Source organism: Patagioenas fasciata, chromosome 8 (genome assembly GCF_037038585.1).
Source record: "Patagioenas fasciata isolate bPatFas1 chromosome 8, bPatFas1.hap1, whole genome shotgun sequence".
NCBI lineage: Eukaryota > Metazoa > Chordata > Aves > Columbiformes > Columbidae > Patagioenas > Patagioenas fasciata.
In genome coordinates, this window is record NC_092527.1 from 31,097,748 (window position 1) to 31,118,172 (window position 20,425).

Consider the following 20,425-nt stretch of genomic DNA (forward strand, 5'->3'; position numbering starts at 1 on the left):
AATAGTGAGAATGTGTGGAAGGAGAGGATGTACAAACTAAGGTGGCAGGACTGTCTGAAGATAAGATTTCTTGAAACTTCACCTTTATGAGCTTGCTTGCAGTTGTTTCACTAACTCTTTGTGATGAACTTGTCATGTTGGCCTCCTCCTCTGGATGAGGATATTGGTTTTGTTTAGTCTCTAAAATTTCAGCAAGACATATTACACTGTTTACGAAGCTTAGCGAAGTCGGTGAACGGAATAAAGTGTTTGTGCTGCATCTTGTCATAGTCTTTCCAACTACCTGAAAAATGTTAATTTAAAAAAATATCCTGCCATTGCTCTTCTGTGAATTTCCCAAGGGGGTTTAAGTTGTTTGTTTTTATTTTGTTTTTCCTTTCAATCTTTATACATCAAGAGAACTTTTTTCCAAAGGCAGCACCTATGTACTCAGAAGAAACATGCCCTCATGGTAGTTGGCCCATCACTGTCACCTGGAAAAAGAAGTCCTTTTCCTCAGCCTCCTTTCTAACATACTGAGATGCATAAGCAACTTTTTTTCTGAAGGTGCAACCACTGATAGTGTCCTCTGACACTCACCATTGCGAGTGAGAGGTGCCATACTGACTGCTCTGAAGAAATGTCATCTTTTTACCTACTGGACAGTACAGGCAGCTGTTTCTTACACTGCCCCTTGCTAAATGCATTTTTAAATTATGTTGGCAAAAATAATCTCGAAGGGAAATTTGCCTTCTGTGGCCTATTGGTCCTTGGCCTGGGTTTAGAGAAACTACTAATGAGGCTGATGACTAGTGACAACTCTGGTGACAGTACTTATGGTAGAAACCTCTGCCTGGATGCTCTGAACTGGGTGCAGACCCACCAGTCTGACCCATCTTTTGATACCGTGCAAATGGCTTTGTATTTCAGAGACTGCAGGATCATTTATCTTCATTAAGCCACAGTTCTTAAAACCTATAATTAATGACAACTAGTCTGGAAATGGCTATGCAGAAAAGGAAGTACTAAGGGAATAAACACATTCTGAGAAGAAGAAAAGTTCAAGCTGGAGGAAAAGAGACTTTAAAATTCCTCTAACCAGGGTATCACTTCCCAGAAAACCTGGTATTCACACACATTGCAGTGTTTGGTAACGTATAGGAAGGCATGGCAGGCACGGCTGCCAGACTTTCATAGGACTGGCTTGACTAGTTATTGTCCAAGGGCCAGGTTGATGATTGTCATTTTTTTGTTACTGCTTAGAAGCAGTTACAAGGACATTTGTGGGTGGGGTGGACAGGGACATGTGGAAGATGGAAGATGTAGAGCAGGAAGAGAGATCCTGCAATGCCAGAGCTGCTTGTGTTCATCCTCAGATGTGCTCATCCAGAGATCCCTTCACCTAGGAACATCCCACGCTGCAGGGAGAGGGAAGGTCCCATCCTTGTGCGCTGGGTCTGGATCATCACTTCCTAAAGTGACTGTAGTGACTTGGTTTGCAGCAGTATATGGATAGAGGGTGACAGGCAGCTCTGGTATGACCATCTTTACACACCAGTAAGAAGAAGTGATGGAATTCACTTAAGGTATTTGGTACCCAATGGATAGAAATCAGCAATCTTGTTCAAAGCTATCTCCTCCATACGAAATAAACGGTTTCAATTTTCAGCCAGCTGACCCTTCATGAACAAATTGCCTTTACGGGTGTGTGTTAACTACCAGTCATTGTGAAGATCCGGTGAAAGCCCCCAGGCACAACCACAGCACTAATAATTTCTTTGCTATAAACTGAGGTTGCTATTCATTCCCAGATAAAAATCCAACACAGTTCTGCCAACTTCAGCTTGTTCCTGTTTCTCCAGTGAGCACCAAATACCAGAATCTGGTCATAGGTCCTCTGCTTGTTAGGAGCAGAACACTCAAAATAATAAGAACCAGGAAACCTGCACAAATACCCTCCTTTTCAGGAGGCTATGAAACAGATGGCTTGGTTATAGCATCGTTTCCCTCTGCAATAAAGGTTTTGCTTAAATTCTGTAAGTACAGCTCATCTGTCTCAGCCAAGGGGATCCTAGAGGCTTTGTCAGTTTTGTGTGTCTGTTTGGGGGCAAGACAGAAAAGTTGTTCTCTTGCCATGGAATATAAATGTGCTTCAGTACAGCAAAACAAGAAGGAAAAAGCCTGACACCTTATAACCAAGGAAACAATGATTTTTCACGCAGGAGAGGAAGCAGAGCATAAAATAGGGTATACGGGAAACAGGGCAGGCATAGCCCCATCTTGTGGCACAAAGTCCAATTCATGTTTCTCTGGCTGTGCATGGGCCACCATGTCCCAGTGACAATGTTCTGGGACATTGCTCTGTGCAGCTGGCCTTTAAATATTTCAATATATTGGACTACAAGAAAGATGTCTGCTCTTTGCCAAGCAGCTGCCTATAAACAGCTTTCTAAATAGCAAGTCTAGACTGCACTAGCCTAATCCAAAAGAGAACAGGAGGAATTGTGTAATTAATTTTTCCCTTTCTCACAGGGAAGAACCACTTTGTGCTGGGAACACAGGGGTCGGTCTGAGTATAGAAAGGAACTGAAGTGACACTGGTCTTTTTTGGTGTCTGTTCAATTTGGGAGTTTCCTGTGGTCTGTGGCAGGAATAGAGCTGCATGCTGACAGCTGGCTGGTCTCTTGCTAGAGATAATTTCTCCAGTTCTCCCTTGCATCCACTCCAGCTATCAAAGTAGACATTTATCCAGGTAATTTCATATTCCAGAACAGTCACCCCACTCAGCTAGCTGCAGGCAGACAGAATACTATCAGTCAGTGACCAGGAGTAGCTATTTCGGGATCTTTGTGGTCCCAGAGCTACAGGAGTGCAATGTAGAAATCTCTTTTATTTGTGCCCAGGTTATGTCTCCTAGGATTTCTTTCTGTAAATACACCCCAAGCCATCTACTGCATGTTGAGGAGGACATGAGCAAAAAACTTGCAGCTAAGAATGCATCAGTCATATCTATGGGGCTGTGCAAAAGACATCAGATCTGCATTCAACTTTTTTTCCAACTAAGACCCAGCTCTTTAAGAGATTCTGGCACATTGCACTGATTCCAAGAGTAGCTGAACTTTGAGATGAGAATTAGGCTCCTAAATACCATCGAGTTTTGAAGTGTCACGACTGAGGACTTTCCAGACACAAAGAAAGGTTTGTCTCACTACAGCCTATCTCTGGAACAGTCTGGCTTAGGTCTCCAAAAAAGATTGGAAATCATTACGGAGTTCTCTCTCGAGCATTCTCTTCCTTTCTCATCTCTGTTAATGAGCATTTATACATGGAGAACATGTTCTCTCATGTCATTTTGTTACTTTTGCATCTAACAATGAAGTAAAATTACTACAGAAAAAGTGTAAAGTTTTTGCGTACTCAGAAGTTTATTCAAAACTTGGGCCAAAATTTGTAGATTACCTGAGTTCATCCAGGTGTCCTAGAAAATAACTTCCTTGAAAACAGATCAATGAATCATCTTGGCCATTTGTATTTGTAGCTCTAATGTGAGCCTGTGGTAGCTCACTTCTGCTTTACTGTGAGCTGAGGGTTCAGTAAAGGGTTGACCGGAATCCTTCACCTCCCATGGAATCCTGTGGTCAGTGTGGCCATAGTCATGGATCACTGGTTAGCAGCACCTGCCATGTGGCTTCTTCATGTCTTCAGTTCAGTTCCTTAAGGGTGGGCATTTGCATAATAAAATAGAAGGGCAACTCATTTGTGAACTAGCAAATGATACAGACCTCTCGTGGAAAAAGTCCATCTACATTATGACATCTCCTTCTAAGAAAATATTTTTAAATACTTTATGCTGAAATATTCTGTGGTGAAGACAGCAGCCATCACATTCTATACACATCAACTGGATAAATATCCACCTTATTTTTAATATTTTTTTTCTATTACATGCATCTAAAGGATGTCAGACTCTGCTACAAGCAAGGCTTGAGGATAGGTATCTGGCCTAAGGATCTTCAGGTTGAGCACAAGAGCAAACGTAAACAAGTTGAAGTTCATAAGCACAACTGGGAAAAGATTCCAAATGTTTTAGCTTACAAAGTCATCCTTCATAAATTAGGTCATACTCATTTCCTTCCCTCTCCATTAACCTCTACTTTTTCTACCCTATTGGGTGTTCTTTCCCTATCTGGAAAAGATATAAGCTCTGTAAGAGAAGTGGCTGGGAAATAAATAAAATCAAAAGAAAAAAGCTGTCATTTATGGTCGAAGTTACTGCTAGCAGCATTGGAAGGGCATACACTGGAAGACTGTATGACACTGGGAAACCTTTGGATTTATGGGGTGGCTTGCTGGGATGGAGGAAGATGAGGTTTCAGAACGACAGAACTTTATTTACTACACAATGTATGCTGACACATTTTCTTTGATACTAGTGAAATGTGAACATATTTCCTAGAAACTTCAAGGGACACAGAGGAGCCTTCACTAGTGGCAAAGGAAAACACAAATATCAATAGCATGAGCAGGTTGTGAATGTTTCCCTGTTTCTAGAAGAACGTGGGAATATTTTTATTTTTGTTCAGTATTTTTCAAAGTTTTCTATTTTTTGTGTTATCAGACTTTTAAAAGATAGTTGACAAGGATTCTTTTCAAAAGGTCAGAAAGTGGTATTACTCAGGTTTGTTTTGCTGAGCATCCTTTGAAGACTATTTTTCTACAATAAACAAAACTTGAGAAATCCCTAATTGGCAATTAAATAGTTCTTCTGGACATCCCTATTTTTTTAAAAAAAAGGCATGTAAAAAAACAAAAACAAAAAAAACCTGATATGGGCATAAAGATTCAGCTTAGCTTACTAATGCTTTGGATAAATTTGTTCTCAGAGTATTTCAAATGTGTTATTTGCAAATCTGTTTACTCAGTACTCAGTTCTGGCTCCAGCAAAATGGTATTCTTTACAAATAACATTATTCATTATGTTTCTCCCTGACTATTCGTCATATGTTTTCTTTGCTGATACTCAATTGTTGATGTTCACATTTTGTTGTATTATGCAATGAACTTACTTAAGAGCTTTAGCTGAGCGAAGGTCTTGCAATTCGTGGGGGCCAGGTCCTTCACTGGAGAAACACGTCAGAGTGCCATAAACTCTGGCCCCCAAAGGCAGAGTTGGGAATTGTTCCTAGTAGATGCCAATACCCAAATCTAAACGGGGTATGTTTCACCTTTTACAATAACCTTCAGTCAGCCAGAAAATTGTAAGGCAGCAGAACTTGCCTTTCCAGGTATCACTTTCTCCTGATCCCCACAGCCTCCTCTGCATGTCCTGTAACGTAAAGTTTTCTTGCTTCTTTCTCTGTCTCTTCGCACCCCTTCCCAAACCGTTTCTTGTCTTTTGTCTGTGCATCCCTGCTCCTGCCTGTCTTCATTACTGACCATGTGATTGAACACTTTCAATTTATTCGCCATGGATCAGCTTAACACCACTCCTTTCTGTAATTCACCTGTATGCTGCCTACTGTTGAATGTTGTTTAATTCTGTAAAGCTTTCCAAGTTACAACCTGCTATACACTGTGTCATCATTTATTGGCGTCTTGAATATTTAATAAAGTTGTTTTCAAATAATGTTTCAATAAATGAAATATATCTGCTGAAATGAGATTCTGCATATCAACATGATGAGCAATGACATTTAACGGGATGGAAGATACAGACAAAGGGAAGGATAGAGTATCTTGGAGAGAAAGAACAAAGAACCTTCCTCCCTGCTTTTTTTTTTTTTTTGCATTCAGAATTTTTGGCTATTTTTGTCTGAGATTTCTCCCACATAATTGTCAAATTTAATTATTTAGAACACATATCCAATAATGCACTAAGACTAATTCCCCAGGAAACTGTCAAACTTGTAAAAAGGAGTGGTGAGAAAAGCCCTGGAGGGATTTTGTTTAGCATGACTGCAATTCAGAAAAAGATGTATGCACAAATACTAAGGGCTTGGGTATTTGCATATACGTGTAGATGTGCACATGTATTTATACATGCATATATATTCTTTTGCATAGGAAAAAAAGCAGAATTTCTATAAAAAGTGAAAAACAGGTGGATGAAAACTGTCCTTTTTTAGACAGAAAAAAGCCCAGAATATTTCATTTCTGACTCTGTACATTGATACAGACAGTTGATGGGAGGATTAGTGCTGACTTGTTTGTGATGTAGAGGTGAGATTTGTTTTCTGTGAGGATTCATTATGCTATAGAAACTCAAGATTCTTACAGGTGCACAGGCACCCAGTTACAAATGAAAATCAATAGGAAAGAGTTATGTCCATCTTCTTAAGAACTTGAGCACCTGATCCAAGGCCCATTTGTTGGTTTCCTTAGACTTGGCAACAGGACCTATCTCAAAGATGCTACAAATAGAGACAAGGTCAAGGTCTGCTGCTCAGTGAAGGGAAAACAATGTGCTAAAGCATTTGTGCACTCAGCTCCCTGTCAGCTTCCCTGTGTCCCCCAGGATGCTCCAAGGTTCACAGCTGTGAACAAGCAGCTGAAACATTCGAGCACAGGAATCAGGCAAAGTTAAACAGCTAGAGAAGGACAATATCAGAACTGGAAATAGCTGAGAAGTAGGAAAGTGGGTGCAGGACAGGTAGTTCAAATTACCAGCTCTAATCCAGATCTTCCTACTTCCACTTGGTTTCTTGTTTACAGGTGACCACTAATTTTCCTCAGAAAGGTGCAAGAGGGACAACACACCAGAGTTGTGCTGAAAGGAGCTGTTGACATATCCTGAATGACAGTGGGGGAAGTTTCCTAGATGCCAGCCGAGGACAAGCGCCCAGCGGAATGGCCTCAGAGGAGCTAGAAGGACAGAGGAAGAGGCAAAGGATGTTCCCCATCTCTCTTCTGTTTTCAGAGGTCATAAAGAAAATGTTTGGTGAAGAAGGGCTTTCAAAAAGCAGAGCCCAATAAGCCAGCCATGAGCCCTTCCTGGCCTGTCCCCTCTTAAACTAATGAGATCTTCATCCACCCAGAGCTGTCAAGATGGGTGGTGAAAGTAAGGACTAACTCAGACATAAGTTTCACGTCTAAAAGCACTCTGAGATCTTAAAGTCCGCAAGACATGGTGGAGCCTACTCATTAAGTGGCATGCTTAATTTTTCCCTTGATTTTTGCTGATAACTTCAAGATGTCAGAGGCTGATTACATTATTTTTGATAGTCTTTTCTTTAGTCAGTGAATTTTGGGGCTGCTCAGGTGTGCTTTGTGCATTTGTGTGTATGCACAGGTGCATGGGATTCAGGTGTTTGGATTCTGTATGTGTTGTTCCAAACAATATGTTGATAAAGCCTCAGGCTTCAGGAAGAATAAATCTGGGAGAATCAGCACAGATAGTAATAGCTTCTGCTAACTGTGGTGATTCAGAAAGAAGCCAGAGACTAAATCAGGTATGTTTAATTTTTGCCACTATAAAATACAGTTCCTGGTTGCTTGCTTTACTCAAGAGTAACCTGAAAACTAGAACTGGGAAGAAGCAATTAATATTATGCTTCTCAGGTGTTGAGCAAGTGTTTCCTGGGAACAATTTCTAATATTCAGAATAAAATTAAAGCCTTTGAGAGTTCTGCTACCCAGTACTAAAAGTGTTCCACTCCCTAAATATTCCTTGATTTTACTATTTCTGTGAATACCTGAGAATGGATGGTAACTCCTCTGAGAAGAAATCTTAATAGTGTAATTAAACCCGCAATGCACCCTTTCTGCTCCAGTTTTGAACTTTAGAAGAGCTCAAGACTGTATTCTCACTTCTGGGATGATATATCACGTGGCTCCCACTGAATTACTGCTGTACCTGAAATGCATCATCTGCTGTCATTCCAGATCCACATCTCCCCTCTGCTTGTGGTATTGCTATAGTGCCTCAGGAATTGCTGCCTCAACACTAGCCCATCCTAAAAAAACACCGCAGCCCTAAAAGGAAAGCTCCTTGCTATTGCACATGTGAGCTAAGTCATGTTTACCCATGTGTTCTCATACTGGGCAGGCCACATGGTTTCAGACCAGAGTGTCAGCCTTTCAGCAGGTTTCAAAGGGGGAAAATTTCCTTTCTCTGTCTTAATACATGGACCAAGAGTCCCTGAGATACTACATCAGGGAAAAAAAACAAACACACACCACAAGATCCACCCTGATGTGAAGCAATTCTTGAAGGCACTGCTGTTGACAGGGCTACTCTTGACCTTGGCAATATGATGGATTGCTCAAACTGTCTGTATCATCCCAGGGAAGATACGCAGGCATTTCCTCTTGCACATATCTTTCAAATCACTCATTAAAATGTGGACTACACTGTGGGACAAGTGCTGAGATCTTGTTCATCTTCCCAAGCTGTTTTTGCTTAACAAAACACAAGCAGGCAAAATGTAGATCTCTGTTGTTTGCTTGACGTAAACAAATTACATTGTGGGTCAGATGATATATAGAAACTATCCTATTAGCTTGACAGCCTGCAGTGAGTATCTGTTTGTTTAGAAAAGGAAAACAAAGACAATATTTTTGCTCCATTAGGAAGTGTAGGTTGTTTTTTTATCATGTGTACAGAGAACTGTGAAGTCAGGTTGTAGTAACCACAAGACCAAGGAGCACAAGTGCTGAGGTAAGCATAACAAAAGTCTTCTGAGCAGTCAATAAGACTTATATCCTAATGTGGTAGCCAGCACAGTTAAGGGATGCTTAGGAAATGAATATGTAAAAGCGCTGCAATAAAGTATGAAAGGCAATCCTGAGAGGATGGTTGTATGGAGTTTTCCACAGGACAATATTTCTAGGTGTCATAGCACCCCGTATCTGGCAGGTTCTGTTCAGATAAACAAGGCAGAGCTGCTTTGATGTTGGAAATATGCACAAATTTTAACTCTGCTTCCTGATTTCTGCTTAAGCAAGCCTGTGGCTTTCTCTAATGATCTTTGTGTGACTAATCAGAAGCAAACCAGAGATAAGGTGCGGCAATTGTGCTACTTAATTTCAGTGTTATCTGATGTTTATGATCCACCTCTTACATAATACGGACTATTGACGCAAAACTAGTCCATTCTTCCCTGTCTTTGCTAAATCAGGCTTGCCTTCAGCTCAAATCTCCTTCTGAATACTGCTGTTAAGAGAGAGGCATTTAACTCTGTCCTAGGTGATATAGTCATTAGGAGAACAATTAACAAAATAAATCCTGTCCCTTGCTGAGCAGCGAAAGGTGCCTTCACAGAGACAGCCTTTCTAAGGGGAGCAGCACAAAGGAGGAAGGAAGGACAGCATCACCTGTTGGAGCTAAAAATGGGCTACAGGCAAGCAACAGACCACCTGAGAACTGCTATGAAATAAAGGAGAGTCCCAAAGCAGAAGTTACTCTTGATAAAAGGAAAGGCCTCCTCCAAAAACAGAGAAGGCTGGGAGAGGAGAGGCAGAAGTGCGTAACTAGAAATGGCTCAGTGGGGCAGATTTTGCACCTGCAAGAGGTTGTTCCAGATTTGGGTGCATATTCCCTGCCAAAATATGCATTTAAACATTTCTGAAATAGTTGTCCAGGTATCTTGAGTTTCACGGAAGTCTGCAGGCAGCTTAGCATGAGGTGTTGCAAGCTAAAACCAGCTGTTGCTCTAATTTATACCCCAGGGTCTTTTTGCTGCTCAGTGTATGCTGAAATGGAATGGGCCTAAAGGGAATGTAAGTTCCTCTTATTTCTTCCCTTGCTTTACACTGTTCTCCCAGAATGTAACACAATATACTGTGCATTTTCCTAGGAATTTCTTTATGCTGATCTCCTCAAAATACAATTTTTTATTATTATTTTAACTCATGGTCTATATCTGACCTCTGTTGCCTGCAGTATGTGAGGCATTTGGCCTCCTAATCTCTGTGTAGATGTAGATAGTTTTCCAGAAAGTAAATGGACTGCTAAATTTCCCTGAAATGAAATGTCTGTTTTCTGTGACTCTCTGAAATGAATGGGAACCAAATTGTTTTATAAAGCTGTCTTTAAAGACTTGTAAGAGCTAGTGATAGAGGCTTGATCTGGGCCTGAAGGGTAGCAGGGAGCACTTAAAAAGGTGGAAAATCCTTTTCACTTGACATAGTGACTCTTTCAGTGAATGAGTCTTCCTCTCGAATACATGTGCCACTGACAAAATTAGGCCATGCCACTGAATTACAGAATCTTTGGTGCAACTAGGCAGTCTTATCCTTTATATTTAATCTTTCATTAAGAATGCCTATTACATTCTCATTCTGTGTTGACTATATATAAACTTGTGATTCAAAGTAGTTCTGCCTGGGAATCAGTCACTGCAGTGTGCTGGGCTTATATCATGCTGGAATACTCCACTCACAATGCAAAATTCCAAGGCTTTATTAATATTTTGCAGTATTTTTGCATATGTCTCTTTATGCATATAACTAGACTCCTATTTAGCATATGTATCAGTGACATGCAATGCAAGGGATATAAACTTAGTTACAGAAATACAGCTGTATCTAGTGCCTTCCAAATATAGCTAAATATTCTTTATCTCCTTCAAAGATAACACTTCTGAAAGCTGCCAACGTATATGACAACTTCTAGACCTAATGTGTATTACTGCTAATTCTACTGAAATTGACATCCTTTTACTCAGTTTAACCTCCCTTTTAAAGAAGAAAGAGTAAGATTGTAAGAACGTGATATTTATTTATTCATTTGGAAGTCATCACTTGCCCACGTTACTGTTTTCTCCCATAGGGAAATATTTAACAGCTCAAATAGAAACAGCAAGAAAATATTTGTGTTTTGTTGGAATGAAACGTTTTTGAAAACTCCAAACAATCCACCCTTCTTCTTCTTCTTCTTCCTCTTCTTCTTCTCCTTCTTCTTCTTCTCCTCCTCCTTCTTCCTCTCCTTCCTCTCCTCCTTCTTCTCCTTCTCCTTCTCCTTCTCCTTCTCCTTCTCCTTCTCCTTCTCCTTCTCCTTCTCCTTCTCCTTCTCCTTCTCCTTCTCCAGGGAGACCTTATTTTCTACAGCTACCCAGAAGGAGGTTGTAGCAAGGTGAGTGTTAGTCTCTTTTCTCAAGCAACAGATTATAGGACAAGATGAAATGGCCTCACGATGATCCAGGGGAGGTTTAGATAGGATATTAGGAAAAATGTCTTAACTGAAAAATGAAGCGTTTTCAAGCATTAAAACAGGCTGCTGAGGGACGTTGTTGAGTCACCATCCCTGGTCTTTTCCAACCTAAATGTTCTATGATTCTGTGATTCTTGGTCACCAGGTAGAGCTGTTCATCCCGGGAAATTTTAAATTTTTCAGATGTTCTTACCACTTGGAATGAAGCCAGTCTGTGCAACTCCAGTTACAATAGCAGCTTTTCTTTCTCTACTTTTTCTCTTGCATAACCATCTGGCTTTCAAGCTCTTTATTCTAGGTAATATTATTTACCTTTCTTCATAGTTCCTGTTTCAGTAAACACAGTTAAAATTTCATCCCTTTACTCTCAGGGTTTCTGTAGCTTGAAGACCAAGATAATACTGGAAGGCATTTCTTGGCCTGATCTTATCTGTTGAAAATGCTCTGCAGAAGCAAAGCCAGTGGACTCAACTGACCATGAGATTTGACTTCTGTGGGCTAAACCTAATGATTTTGTCTAACTGCCTTCTGAACACAGCCAACGTTCCATATTTGACTGCATCCTGTTCTTTTGCTGCAAGAGGTGGTTTGGATTTCTCTATCTAGCTGACAGTTTTTTTAGAATTCAAATCATATTCTCATCTCAGAGACTATTTAGAGAAGATTGAAAGGAAGCAGCTTTCTAGCTTTGGGGAATGTGCTTCTTAGCTTTGTGCTTTAGACTTTTCTTTTTGTTATTTCTTATTTTCCTTATAATAATACTATCAATATCAAGTTAAAGGGAATTCCCTCGCTGAACTTGTCTTTTCACAGACTTATCTGCCTAAACATTCATCTGCCCAGAACTTAGATCCTGCCTCAAAGCTTTATAGCAGTTGTTTTTATCAGATACTTTAGAGATTTTTTGGTGAACATTCTTCCTTTTCTCTGTTAAAGAAGACTGATTTTCATGTAAACGCCGTAACACTGCTAATATCCCAGAGTCCCTTTGTATCTGCAGAGTTAGCCTTGGATCCAGGACTAAAACAGAAGGTGTTAAGAGGAAGAAAGGACTCTTCAATGCAGAGTTGTTCCACCATGGGTTTAATGTCAAGGCAACCCAGATACCTTCCAGAATTTGTCCCTTCAAACACTACAGACATCAGTAACATCACGATGCTCATAGCATTCTCTTACGCCATGTCTGGTATAGACACCGTAGTAATTTAGGTGCCCTGTGAATTCCTTCAGCTCTGGATTGATCTTTTTTGGATTTATGTAACAGGAAATGAAAAAAAGTCTTCTCTGTGATCAAAATTGTTGAACATTTGTCTGTCTTACACAGTGGACACACTTTTTAACTGTTTGAAAGCCAATAACCATATAACAAAGCCATTTGTCTAAGCATGTGCCATTGCACCAGGACTACCCAGACCTTCACAGTCTTGGATATGTAAGGCACAGTTTTCCTCAGTGTTGTTGCTAGCCACAATCTCTGACATTAAATCTCTCTTGGGTGTATATAACCCTGATTGCAAGCCACTCCTTTGTACCTGTGCTTTACCACCTCAATATCAAACAAACTTGTGCTTTTCTGTTGTACCATCTATCCCTCACAGTGTAAGACTTTACAAAAGAAATATGACTAAGGCATCTCTCATTGAATTTTAGGGCAATACTGTGAACAAATCACACCGTGAGTATTCTGCTAGGCACTTCTAAGCAGCACATGGAAGAAGTGACAGAACTACATTCATGCCTACTGCCCCTGTCACAGTTTGGCTGCTAAAACAAAAGCTTTTCCCATCACTACACTTAAGTTTTGCTAGTGATATTAGTCACCACAGGAGGCAAACACAAAAATTTGCTGGAGTATTACTGCCTGGTTCATAGTGTCTAAACACTCTCTGCTATAGCCAACCAGAATGCAACAGGAGTCTCCTAGACCTTTTATAAATATATTATTTAAGGCAGAGTCACTACTGGAAAGGTGTTCACAATGAACAGAAATAAGTCCATTTTCTTAAGCTATGGCAAATAACTGAAGAAAATTGTAATTTGACCAACTTGACCCTGTATCACACAACTTCTTTGCTGGTATAAGTTGATTTAGCTCTTTTTTTTCTTCAGTAGAGCTATACTAAATCAGGTTTTTGGAGAATCTGGCCACATCTCTTTATTGTGGTAAGGTTATCTATGTTGTCAAACATCATCTACTGCAAAGACCATTTAATGCATATGGAAGTCAGTTCAGGGACAACTTGTCAGATCATGTTATTCATGTCTGTTGTGGTAAAGTACAATCAGAAATGCAGAAAACATCTCTCTTTCAGAAAGGTGAAAGAACAACACAAAAGAGCAGAGACACACTAATATATCTAGAAGATGTCATTTTTCCTAAAATGCATGTTTTCCTGGAATGCAATTTTAAGAAGAGTGATACATCCTTAGATATTCTAGAGATAACTGACATTTTCTTGATTTTGTTTCCCTGTCCCCGCAAAATTTTAATAGAAAAAAATATTTAAAATGTTTAATTAAAAACTCTTAGTAAGAAGCAGTCCTGGTAAAATTTTGCTAATACAGAAATTGTGGGTATTGTCTGCTTTATTCCTTAACCTACAACTTACCTTACTATGTTTTAACTATGTATAGTAATAAAAGAGAATTGCTATAGCTAACCAGCTAAATGAAAATTTAGAATATTGCAGCCACGTGCACGAGTAGTCTGTTCTAGTACAGGGATTTTTGATAGAACATATTTACAGTTCAATTTTGGATGAAATAAAGTCAAGCAATACAAATTGGCTTCATGCACAATTTTGCAAGCGGACAAAAATGGCAAAAATATCAATTATGAGTACAATGCAAAGGGGGCAGGAAAACTGACCTCCTGCTTTTCCTGCCTCTAGGTAACATTTTCAAGGAGATACAATGGTAAGTGGAACTGTGTCGTCTGAAGGAAAGATACACTTGAGTACAAAACCCATCATATCAGGTATACCAATCCTCCATTTTTCATTTCTTCAACTCTATTATATTGATTTCTGGCCTTGCTTGAGTCTCTCTCACCCAAGGGGGCAGAGTCTTTCAGAGGTTTGTGGATTCATTTCCCCACTCAAGGTATCAATGAAGTTGGTATTTTCAACAGAAAAAGCAGGGTGAATACATACAGTGTGGAGTGGTTCCTTCAGAACTACGTCAACAACACATGTAACAGGGAGTTGTGTACATTCCCTCAAAACTTTGTGTGAGAAACAGTGGGGCTTAAGCTTGAGTGTAGCTTTGTGCCTCTAAGCTAGAGGGTTCCTTTGTCCTCTGCTATTTCTGCAGTCAACATTCAATTACTACCAGAAACTTGGAGGCTATCAGATAACCCTCATATCAGGACCCAGTGCCACAGTTTATATAGTTCAATAGAGATTACTTCAGTTTACTGTGAGAAATCAAGCTCTTTCAATTTATTACTTTTCAGTATGTGAGAAATATATTTCTTTATTTTCCTTCTTTGCAGCTAAAGAGGAAACGACCTCAAGTTGTGCTAGGGGAGGTTTAGATTGGATATTAGGAAAGGGTTGTCAGGCATTGGAACAGGCTGCCCAGGGAAGTGGTAGAGTCACCATCCCTGGGGATGTTTAAAAGGTGTTTAGGCAAAGATTTTAGGGACATGGTTTAGTGCTAGAGTTAAGATAGGTTATGGTTGGACTCTATGATCCTGAGGGTCTCTTCCAACCAAAATAGTTCTATGATTCTAAGAGACATTTTTCTCTGGTTCACAGAGAAAAACAACTTCTCTTGGGAAGGCTGTAATATTTCCTGCCCTCCTCTGGCCATCCCAACCACTCTGATGGATCCTCTGTTTTGCACTGTTTGGATGGTTCAGCTGCCTATGCAACCCTACAAACTGAAGAAAGTTAAAATCATTTTGTATGATTATTAAATTAATCATACATAAACAGCAACATTCCTACAGTATCAAAGTCAAGGTAGGGAAAATTTGAAGGGGACAGATGTTTGTAGACTTTCCCACTCATGACTCAAAAATCCAAATGGCTGGGGCTGATAATATCAAGTGTGTCTTGGTATCTCATTCACTAAGACACCCCTTTGTCTGCAAAAAAACCTTTTTCTTCTCCAACAAGCTCCCATTTTCTTGACAAATCAAGGGCTAAGCCTCTGAAAGGAGCAAGTGTCCCTCTTTTAAGTGACATTTTCTCTGATGGACCTTACTTAATTCAGTTCTTGTCCCTCCTAAAGAAATCTGGAGCTCTTCCCAGTAGTACCAGAGTTCAGAGTCTCAAGTCACATCTTTAGCAGGACTAAAGGGAAGCCATGAAAAACCTCTCAGCTACAAAGCAGCAGATTTGGTGTTCAAAGGTAGAAGCATGCTAGTCCCAAGATTTGTTAGCAAGTGAGGACCTGATATTTTCCATCCTTCTGCCTGAGGGGAAGACGTAGTCATCTGGCACGTGTTTACAGGGCATGAAATAACAACTTGGCTGTAACACTTTAGGTCAAATCCCTTCAGTTGATCAGCTTTGAAGAAGTGGCAGGGGAAGCACAGGAGCACTGTGCGTGTATATATATGTGTGCGTTATTTTCCCTCATGCTTAGGATTTGATATAACTGTATGAACACCTGCTGAATGGAAAACTGAATTCTTCCTGCCACTTGAATGACAGAGCTGCCAAAATGGTGATGAATATTTCTTTCAAGGCTGATAAAGTAATCTCTCAGTGCTGGTCACCACTGAGTCTTCAGGAAACCTTCAAATGCAATTTTCCCTGTGTAGGGTTGTACTTGTTTAGATTTTCAATGAATTGCATCAGTGTGAAACCACCCAAAGAGGACACATAAGGAAAGAAAAAGACTTAACTGGTGTGTTTCTGATTGACTGTGTAGTTCAATATTGTGCTGTGAGCTGCATTAACAGTTGACCTCATCCCTTTCACAGGGACTGGGATAAATCCAGGGAGAAAGCAACTTTTGCTAAACTATATACAGCACAACAAAATGACTATGACTCTTTGGGATTGGGTCTTAGGCACAAGTGAGACAGGGTAAACCACAGGCCATAGTGAATGTGCATACTGGCATTTATTTAAGAACAAGTGAGATTAGAGTTTTTACCTTACTTGATTATCTCACACACACTCACACGCTCGCGCTCCCACAGCACTGCATTCACCAGGGCTCAACTTCCCTGGAAAAAGGTGGCGTTACCAGCCAAGGTCACTGACTGTCCCCCAGCATTTAGCTTCCTGATCTTACTGATCTTTTCCACATCCCACATCTTTCCTCCAGCAGAATTTTCACCTTCTTCTTTCTAGTCCAGTTTCCTCTCTCTGAAACAACTTCTTTTTGGGAGCATCTTTTTGAACGGTGTTCTTTTTCCAATCCTCCAAGTCCCCTGTTTTCCCAGCCTAAATATTCTACATGCAGAGCAGTAGACTGCAAGGCATGAGTGCCAGAAAGTTCCATTTTAGTCATTTACCCCCTCACATGTATACACCCAATTGTCTGCTGCCTGTTGCCAGTCACTGTTCAAACTATGTTTTGTGCCTATAACAGTTGCAGTTGGTAAAAATCAAACTCTCCCCCTGAGTCAGCAGAGCTGTACTGATTTCTGCCAGTTCAGAATCTGGCCCAAGACACCTTGCCTGTGCTCTGCAGGTGGAAAAAGGGGCATGGAACATTTTCAGGCATGTTTGTTTAGCAGAAACCAATCCTAGAGGTGGAAAAACCCTTTTCTTATTTGCTTGAATATTTGTGTTGCTGTTTTACCACAGAAACATTATTTTTCTCATTAAAATCTTGTGTACAATATTGTTTGAGCATCATGTAAAGCCTTCATATAAAGAAGATTTACCGCTTTTCCTCTTAATTTTACTTGTTTAGTTCAAGTCCTGTGTGATTACTTTAATGCAGAGGTTTGCTGCTGAGGGCAATTTGGAATGTAATGCTTGCTACTCTCCCAGCAATGAGGCTTCCTCCATGAATCCCTAGCTGGAACCTGCTTGTGTGCCCTGCCCCATTTCATATTGATGCAAAAAACAGCGTTAAAGGGAGAGCACAGACTGAAAGAGAGGGACATTTTGCAAACTTCCCAAGTAGCCTTGTCAAGAATATGAAAAGTTGTATTACCTCCTTCCCTACTGTATTACCTTCCAATGAATGCCCTCAGCTTCTGATATCTCCCAGCCCCCCTTTTTATTTTCTTTCCTGTGGTGAATTAAACCACTAAAATACAATGGCAGAAAGTTTTGGAGTTTCATGCTTGCTTTTCTGGTCTCAAATTTTACAAGTTATGTTCATTTGCCCCTGCTCCACACTTCTTCCTCAGACAGTTTAACGGAGTTGATAGAAAGAATTATGATGAGTATCACAGGTCCCTTGCCTTGTATGGCATGTCAGTAGTCAAAAGAATCCTTGAGAAAATAATTTTAGAAAATTATGGGATAATAGTGCTTAAAAGACAACTCTGTATGTGTGCAGACATACCTGAACCACACTACTGATGTTCTGGGCTAAATGCATGCTCTTTGGTCCAAGAGATTTATAACCACATTAACTATGTTTGTGCCTGATATATCTGCCTTTTAATATATTGCCTGACTTGGCAATCTGCAGGTGAGAGCAGCCTCAGCTGAGCAGCATAGGCTAATCTCTGAGTGACCCTGTGTGTTAATAGTCTAAGAAAATAGAAGATTTTTCCATTTTCCAATGGTGAAAGCCAAGGTTTTAAGTTTCTCTATGGGTTATGGAATTCCTTTCTCCCCTTTTGGGAAAGCTTTTTCCCTGGGGTAGCACTCAGGATAACTGAGGCACAGAAGGGATTTGATGGGTTGGGGGAACTGCTGACATGCTGGGCACCAGCCAAGCTGTGGATTTCCCTTTGCAGAAATGTACAGGTAACGAGAAAGGGGAGTTTATTAGGAAACCATTTCATGCTTCTTCTGTGTAACAGAAATCTGAAATGTACTGGGGCAAGGAAGAGGTGTCAGCTTCTGTTTGGATGGTAGGTTTAAGAAAGCCATGACCTAGGAGCTCTAGCTGAAATTATATGGCGAGTAGGGGAAGTTGGGTTGCAGTGTTTGTTTGTAGGCTGAGCCTTCCATGGTTATCTGCACCACTGTAGACAGCAAGAGACAGACTTGTGTATCTAGAGGTGTCTTAATTTCACATTTCTGTGGGCAATGTATGTGTATTAGTTGGTGCTTCTACTATGTCACCTGAAATGGGGAGCAGTTCTGCAGAAATCCCATCCCCATGATGGCAGGACTTCCTCTGAAGTCGCTTTACTCTCTGCTAAATAAAACAACATCTGGATTGAGCAGCTGGGTAATATTGAGTAACTGCCTCTGCACAACCATGAAGTGCAAGGAACACAGCTCTTTGTCTCCCTCCTATGGCTAACTAACGTCAGAGCTTACAACTGGGGTAACATCCATGCTCCATTTCCGCCATGGGCAAACCTTACAGTCACTGCTCTTTTCAGCCTCTGAATCATCTGCCTAAACATCTATATCCAGAGGTTTGGAGTTGTGACTTTGGAACCAATCTGGAAAAACGTGAATTTGTATGTGCTAATGCTTTAGGACAGGGTGTTTAGTTGCCTGAGCTGAGACATGGAGTAGAACAAGAGGGCTCCAGCCCCCCTCTCTGAACCATTGTCATATCACATAAGGTCTTTCCCGCTTCATAAACTCATCTAGAAAAACCAAGCTGGTAAATACAGCTGGCACATACGAATTTATACATCTCTTCTTTGATGAAAGAAAGCATGTGGGATTTGCAATGTTCAGTAGCAGCAAGGAGCTGACTTTTAGCTCCTATCGCAGATCACAGAGATACTCAACACTGCAGCTCTCCTCTGTGTCCCACTGTGACACCAGGGCCATCCTGCAGCACGCTGGCCTGTCACTGCTGATACCTGCAGCACGCTTGGGCTTTCAGACGGTTTGGTGCTCGGCTGCCTGACCTTTGCGTGTGTGTGATCTGAGATGATCACAGCCTGCAGAAATACAGCCACAGGCAGAAACAGAGGTTTGCTGCAGGCCTGGCTGTTCTGAACTAGAGATGGCAGATCATGAATCAATGCAGATGGAGAGGCACTGTGAGAGCAACAGGGGACTGGGGAAAAATGGGGTTGGTCTCCGACTTGGTTTCTGACTTATGTCAGCAGGTACTGCTAAACTCAAAGTGCTGGCCACACAGACAGGAAAACAATTATTATTGAAAAGACATATCTGAAAGATACCTTCAGGCTAAAAAAAAAATATTTAAAAGCAGCTTTGTCTAGAGATGGCCTGCAGTTTCTGTAGCCAGCACCCCACTGTCCTGCCTTTCTCTCTGGAGCCCAAGTGGCTGCCTGGATGGGGAAGAGGAGAGAAGGGGATCAGCTACATCCCAAGGCCACAGCTCAGCTTGACCTCATGCTCTTAAATTCACAGACAGTCCCTGTACCCTGCTGCTGCATTCTCTCTGTTGAAACAAACAGGCGTAGATGTCATCATTAATGTCTTTGAGCCAGGAAGTCAAGGCAATAACATGCAATGTGTCAGCAGAGCCGAGAGGAAAACCCAGTGCTGGTGGAGTCTAAAGCTAATACTGACCCAGCCACCCATGCTAGCTCTGATTCAACAACTCCTCTGCCTAAGGGTCTTGTTCCCATCACCTGTGACTAAAAGGACCTTTGAGGTTGGAATTGCATTGGAGGCTGAAGGCTGCAAAGCTTTGTGATGCAGAAGAAAGAAGTGATGAATGTGCGATGGATCCTTCAGCTGTGTGGCTTGTGGCTGTTATTGGGGTGGAAAAAAAAGTTCAAGGCAAGGCAATAAAGTACAGCCTTTTTGTCCTCTCTACACTTTCATGGGGAAAACCGTTATACTACAGCTGTCAAGACGATGAAGCTCCTCCCATAAAATCACTGGCAACCCTAGCCATTCCTGTGTAATTATAAATCTGTGCTTAAATCACAAGAAATACCCATTAGTTTGTTTGTTAAAGAAACATACACACATATACATATACAAGGTGTGTCAGTAAAAGCCACCTGTTTATGAATTATGGTGGTTTCTCCAAGGATAACCTATATGCACTGCACAGTACATGTAACAGGGCAACACAGAGAGCTGTACAAGATAAGTATGCAAAAAACTACAACAGAGCTGGCCCTGGTGTCCCTGTCTGGGGGTGATATTAGAAACTTGCATTCTCTTTAACTGTTACAGGCAGTGTAGGTGCAATGTAGCATATCTGGGAGCATAAAATTCATGTAACAGCAAGGGTCAGCTCTTCCAAAGCTGCCTGATTGTT